We start from the raw sequence: 7,294 nt of genomic DNA, 5'->3' as shown, positions 1-7,294 counted from the left end.
GAAACCGGTTAACTCAAACTTTTCTTTTGATTTTTCTCGTATTCCGTATAATTCCAATGCTCATTTACTTTCTATTCCTCTTGGTAAACCTCCACACTTTGATGGAGAGGACTACGCTTTTTGGAGTCACAAAATGCGTAGTCACCTTTTCTCTCTTCATCCTAGTATTTGGAAGGTAGTTGAGAACGGGATGCATTTTGATAGCACTGACAACCCCGTTTTTATTAATGAGCAAATACATAAAAATGCACAAGCTACCACTGTTCTGCTAGCATCCTTGTGCAGGGACGAGTACAATAAGGTGAGCGGCTTGGACAACGCTAAGCAAATCTGGGACACCCTCAAGATTTCTCATGAGGGGAACGACGCCACCATGATCACCAAGATGGAGTTGGTGGAAGGCGAGCTAGGAAGGTTTGCCATGATCAGGGGAGAGGAGCCAACACAAACATACAACAGGCTCATGACCCTGGTCAACAAGATCAGGAGTTATGGAAGCACGAGATGGATGGACCACGACGTCGTCCGACTTTTGCTCAGGTCTTTTACTGTCATTGATCCTCATCTTGTAAACCTCATCCGTGAAAATCCCAGGTACACAAAGATGACTCCCGAGGAGATTCTTGGGAAATTTGTGAGCGGGCGGATGATGGTGAAGGAAGCGCGATACGTTGATGATGCTCTCAACGGTCCTCTACCCGTCTACGAGCTTCAACCGGTTGCTCTCAAAGCAACAAGCAGCAGGGAGGCGCTACCTAGCAAGGTGGCACAAGTTGAGGCGTCCGGGCTAAACGAGGATGAAATGGCCCTAATCATAAAGCGCTTCAAGACCGCATTAAAAGGACGCAAGGAGTACCCTAACAAGAACAAGGCAAAGGGAAAGCGCTCCTGCTTCAAGTGCGGTAAGACTGGTCATTTTTTAGCAAATTGTCCCGATAACTCTAGTGACCAGGAACAAGGAAAGGGCGGGAAGAAAGAGAAGAAGAAAAGCTACAGTAAGGCGAAGGGCGAGGCACACATCGGAAAGGAATGGGACTCGGACTGCTCATCTTCCGATTCCAACGACGAAGGACTCGCCGCCTCGACCTTCAACAAGTCATGTCTCTTCCCCAACGAGCGCCATACTTGTCTCATGGCAAATGAGAAAAAGGTAAGCGCTCAAAATACCTCTAAGTATACTACTTCAAGTGATGATGACTCTAGTGATGATGAAGTAGATTACACAAGTCTATTCAAAGGTTTAGATAGAACTAAGGTAGATAAAATCAATGAATTGATTGATGCCTTGAATGAAAAGAATAGATTGTTAGAAAAGCAAGAAGATATTTTATATGAAGAGCATGGCAAGTTTATTAGTGTGCAAAAATCTCTTGCTTTAGAAGTTAAAAGGAATGAAATACTTTCTTCAGAATTATCTGCTTGTCATGAAACTCTGTCTAGCTTAAAGAGTATTAATGATGATTTGAATGCTAAGCTAGAAGTAGTTAATAAATCTAGTTCTTGTGTAGAACATGTTGTCATTTGTAATAGGTGCAAGGATTTTAATGTTGATGCTTGTGATGAACATCTAGTTTCCATTTCTAAATTAAATGATGAAGTAGCAAGTCTTAATGCTCAACTTAAGACTTGCAAAAGTGACCTTGATAAATTAAAATTTCCTAGGGGTGCCTACACTGTTGGTAGACACCCCTCAATTAAGGATGGGCTTGGTTTTCGCAAGGAAGCCAAGAACTTAATAAGCCAAAGGGCTCTCATTCCCGCCAAGGAGAAAGGGAAGGCCCCTATGGCTAGTAGTAGTCAAAAGAATCATGCATTCATTTATGATAGAAAATTTTCTAGGAATGCTCATTACAATAGGAGTTATGATGCTCATGCTATGATTGCTTCAACTTCTTCTTTTGTGCATGGTAGAAATACGCCTAGGAGAAATGTTATTCATCATACGCCTAGGAGAAATGTTACTCATCATATGCCTAGGAAAAATGTTGTTCATCATGTGCCTAGGAAATTGCATGATGAATCTGCTACTGTCTTTCATGCCTGCAACACTGATTTTGTACTTTCATGTAAAAATAAGAAAATGGTTGCTAGGAAGTTGGGGGCCAAATTCAAGGGATACAAGACTTGCATTTGGGTCCCAAAGGATGTTGTAACTAACCTTGTAGGACCCAACAAGAGTTGGGTACCTAAGACCCAAGCCTAAAATTGCCTTGCAGGTTTATGCATCCAGGGGCTCAAGCTGGATTATCGATAGCGGATGCACAAACCACATGACGGAGGAGAAGAAGATCTTCACCTCCTACGTCAAGAGCAAAGATTCCCAAGATTCGATCATCTTTGGAGATGGGAACCAAGGCAAGGTTAAAGGTCTAGGAAAGATAGCTATTTCATCCGAGCATTCCATATCTAATGTGTTCTTAGTTGAATCACTAGGATACAACTTATTATCTGTTAGTCAACTATGTAATATGGGATATAATTGTCTATTTACAAATGTAGATGTGTCTGTCTTTAGAAGGAGTGATGGTTCATTAGCGTTTAAGGGTGTACTAGACGACAAACTCTATTTAGTTGATTTTTCGAAAGAGGAGGCTGATCTAGATGCATGCTTAATTGCTAAGACTAGCATGGGCTGGCTGTGGCATCGCCGTCTATCACATGTTGGGATGAAGAACCTTCATAAACTTCTAAAGGGAGAACATGTGTTAGGTCTAACCAATGTATCTTTCGAAAAAGATAGACCTTGTGCAGCTTGTCAAGCAGGTAAACAGGTGGGAAGTACTCATCACAGCAAGAACGTGATGACCACGTCAAGACCACTAGAGCTACTACATATGGACCTCTTCGGACCCGTCGCCTACCTTAGCATAGGGGGAAGTAAGTATAGTCTTGTTATTGTTGATTTTCCCACTTCACTTGGGTATTCTTTTTGCAGGATAAAACAGAAACCCAAGGGACCCTCAAGCGCGTTCTAAGGAGGGCTCAAAACAAATTTGAGCTCAAGGTGAAAAAGATCAGAAGCGACAACGGGTCCGAGTTCAAGAATCTTCAAGTGGAGGAGTACCTTGAGGAGGAAGGAATCAAGCACGAGTTCTTCGCTCCCTACACACCCCAGCAAAACGGTGTGGAAGAGAGGAAGAACAGGACGCTCATAGACATGGCGAGGACGATGGTTGGAGAATTCAAGACGCCCGAGCGGTTTTGGTCGGAAGCTGTGAACACAACTTGCCACGCCATAAACCGGGTCTACCTTTATCGCCTCCTCAAGAAAACCTCGTATGAACTTCTAACCGGTAACAAACCCAACGTTTCATACTTTCGTGTATTTGGGAGTAAATGTTATATTCTAGTGAAGAGAGGTAGAAATTCTAAATTTGCTCTCAAAGCTGTAGAAGTGTTTTTGCTAGGTTATGACTCAAATACAAAGGCGTATAGAGTCTTCAACAAATCATCGGGTTTGGTTGAAGTCTCTAGCGACGTTGTATTTGATGAGACTAATGGCTCTCCAAGAGAGCAAGTTGATCTTGATGATGTAGGAAGAAGATGTTCCAACGGACGCAATTCGCACCATGACGATTGGAGATGTGCGACCACAAGAACAACAAGAGCGAGATCAACCTTCTTCCTCAACAATGGTGCACTCCCAACTCAAGAGGATGAACAGGTTCATCAAGAAGAGGCGTGTGATCAAGGGGGAGCAAAAGATGATCAAGTGATGGAGGAAGAGGCACCACAGGCCCCTCCAACTCAAATTCGAGCGACGATTCAAAGGAATCATCCCGTCGATCAGATTCTGGGTGATATAAGCAAGGGAGTAACTACTCACTCAAGACTAGCTAACTTTTGTGAGCATTACTCGTTTGTCTCTTCTATTGAGCCTTTCAGGGTAGAAGAGGCCTTGCTAGATCCGGACTGGGTGTTGGCCATGCAGGAAGAGCTCAACAACTTCAAGCGAAATGAAGTTTGGACCCTGGTGCCACGTCCAAAGCAAAATGTTGTGGGAACCAAGTCGGTGTTCCGCAACAAGCACGACGAGCACGGAGTGGTGACAAGAAACAAGGCTCGACTTGTGGCAAAATGTTATGCCCAAGTCGTAGGTTTGGATTTCGAGGAGAATTTTGCTCCTGTGGCTAGGCTAGAGTCTATTCGCATTTTGTTAGCCTATGTCGCTCACCATTTGTTGGGGACCTTCGGCATCCGAAGGTCCTCAAAAACAGGATTTAACAGTATTTCTGGAGTACAATGTGTGAACAGGTATCCTCGGACTAAAGTCGGCATTGCAGTAGACCAGAATAATACGAAGGTTGATACAACGCCGAAGGTGCGAGCAGGAAAGCTTCGGCGTGACAGCAAAGAGTGGAACCGACTTAAAGATGAAAAGGCTATTCAGACCTCGATAGACTACTATAGAATTATTATCAAATGTAAAGGGCATGAATGTAATTTTGTAAGGGCTGTGTTCCGTGCCTATAAATAGGTGAACAGTATCCCCGTGTTGTTCACGCTGACTTAGCATCCGCTTTTTGCGTCACGCTTGTACTGTTATCTCCTTCCAATTGAAGCACTTGAGAACAAGTCCCCAACATTGGCGCCCACCTCCGGTGAACTCACTTCCACTTTGAGCTTTTTGAACACCTTCGGCGATCATAAACCTTCGTTATGGCGCCGAAGAAGACTTCAGCGACTGGGGCTGCAGCTCTGCAACCACTGGACCACAATCAGGAGACAGTCTCCCTGCGGGAGGCCCGAAGCCAGAAAAGGAAGGCTGTCAGTCCGACACCACCAGAGGACGAGATAGATCAAGAAATCAGAGATATGGAGATGCTCCATCAACAAGTACAGAGGAAGAAAGAAAAGATGGCCAGGCTAGCTGAACTGCAGAGGCAGATAGACGAAGCCTCTGAAGAAGTTCGTCATCTTGCTCAGGATGAGCAACACCGAAGGCCTCAGCATCAAGACCTTCATCAGGATGGTTTTCCCAACGAAGATGACTGGTATGACAATTTCCATCATGGGAATTTTGTTTTTGATGATGCTTCTCCTCTGTCCGCTGAGTTGCAGGCTACACCTTGGCCTCCATCCTACAAGCCGCCTCAGCTCCCCGTATTCGATGGCCACTCAGACCCGAAGCAGTTTTTGATGAGCTACGAAGCAACAGTGTCTTCGTATGGTGGCAATGCTTCAGTCATGGCCAAATCTTTCGTTATGGCTGTCAGAAGTGTTGCTCAAACCTGGTATTCCTCCCTTCGACCAGGAACGATCACTTCATGGCAGAAGCTGAAGGACTTGTTGTTAACTAGCTTTCAAGGATTTCAGACGAAGCCGGTCACTGCTCAGGCTCTGTTCCAGTGCACTCAGGATCATGAAGAATACCTTCAGGCGTATGTCCGAAGGTTCTTGCGTTTGAGGGCACAGGCACCAACGGTGCCCAATGAAATTGTCATCGAGGCCATGATCAAAGGGCTTCGGCCAGGTCCGTCAGCTCAGTACTTCGCCAGGAAGCCTCCTCAAACTTTGGAGAAGCTTCTCCAGAAGATGGACGAGTACATTCGGGCCGATAATGATTTTCGCCAAAGAAGGGAGGAGGCTTTCATGTTTTCTGAAATGACCAGGGGCTTCGGAGGGAGGTTCTACCCGAGGCACGTGAGATCAATTCATAACTCTACACAAAATGATGACAGAGGAAGCCAACAGCAAAGGCCACAATGCTCCTCACAGGCTTCGAGGCAACAGCAAAGCTCCTTCCGGCCACCAGCTCCAAGAGGCAGAGGCGCCAGGGGCTTCGGAGGAAGATTTGGCGATCAACCGAGAAGAATCTTTTGCTTATTCTGTGGTGAGAACAAAGGCCATACTACCAGGATGTGCCATGTTACTATTCAGAAGCAAAAGGAAATAGCTGAAGCAGCAGCACAACAAGCTCAGCCGAAGCAGGTCATGCATACAGCTTCGTATCATTCGCCCTACATCCCAGAATATGTGGGTAATCATCCTGCAGTTTCTGTTGCTTCGGCGAGTCAGCCTCAAGCTTCCTGGCAACAGCCTCCGCCTCCACCTCCGTTGCAACAAGGCCAGCAGCCAGAAGGGAGCCAGTATACTCCACACCAGAGGGACTTCAGAGAGCAGTCCGAAGCTCGTACAGTCAATAGCACTGTGCCAGAGTCAAAGCACATCTATTAACGAATATCCTACCTTAATAGCAATCTTTTTCATTCAGTTTTATTTTCTGTAATAAAGGACATTGTTTAGGTTTCATGTAATTAGTTTCGTTGATTCCTACAAAGAAAATATGTTTTCTCCACAGGCTTAAATTGATCGAAGTTCAAAGACTTGTGATAATAAGAAGGACCTTCGAACTATCAAAAATTCTTCGAAGCAACAAAAAGTCGTTCTAAGGAACGCAGAGTAAGTTTCCCGAAGTCACAAAAAAGTCGTTCCAAAGGGAGCGCAGTGTAAGTTTTCTACTCCAAAGTCGTTCCAAAGGGAATGCAGAGCATACAGCGAAAAGTCAACGCTGATACCGCCTAAGTAAAAGGCGAAGCGCGAAAAGTCAACGCGAATACCGCTGAAAGTAAAAGGCGAAGAAGCTCCTAAGGGAGGCTTACAGTGAAAAATAAACGTTGATTCCGCTGAAGTAAAAGGCGAAGAAGCTCCTAAGGGAGGCTTATAAAAGATTCTGCTTTATTGCAGGGATGTGTATGTATCTTCGGAATAAACATCATCTCATATAACATAACATCATCACATCATTTTGCATAGCATAAGCATCATACATCATTTTGCACATGGCACAAGAGGTGGACACATTATCAATTTACAGAGGAACACTTTGAAAAATACATCATTGATCTTCGGAGGTGTAGCTTCGGAAAATATTTTCACGAAGCCTGGATATTATTCATCAGAACATTGAATATTGTTGTGACAAAGAAAAATTCTTCTTCACGAAGCATGAAAAGAAGGGAAGGTGTTTTTTCGTCAAAGACTCAAAAGTGGTACGTATAAAGTTTCATGCATCGTAAAGAATTGACTAACAAAAATAGGTATATTATATTTGGGGTTACAAAATGTCACAGTATATTACATCTCAGAAAGTTTTCACAAAAATACTTAATCTTCTCTCAAAACGACTTCTGCAGCCTCGTTCGGGAGCCGGGTGACGACTTCGTCCATAATATCTTCAGCCATCTTTTTAATTTCGTCGTCTCCTTTCGGCCGAGGGCCCGAAGACGCTTTAGTCGGATCTGAAGCAAGACATGATACGGCTACATTGCTATTACAAATCGCAAACAGACCT

Source organism: Zea mays, chromosome 3, assembly GCF_902167145.1.
Source record: "Zea mays cultivar B73 chromosome 3, Zm-B73-REFERENCE-NAM-5.0, whole genome shotgun sequence".
NCBI classification, from domain to species: Eukaryota; Viridiplantae; Streptophyta; class Magnoliopsida; order Poales; family Poaceae; genus Zea; species Zea mays.
This window is presented reverse-complemented; position numbering follows the sequence as displayed.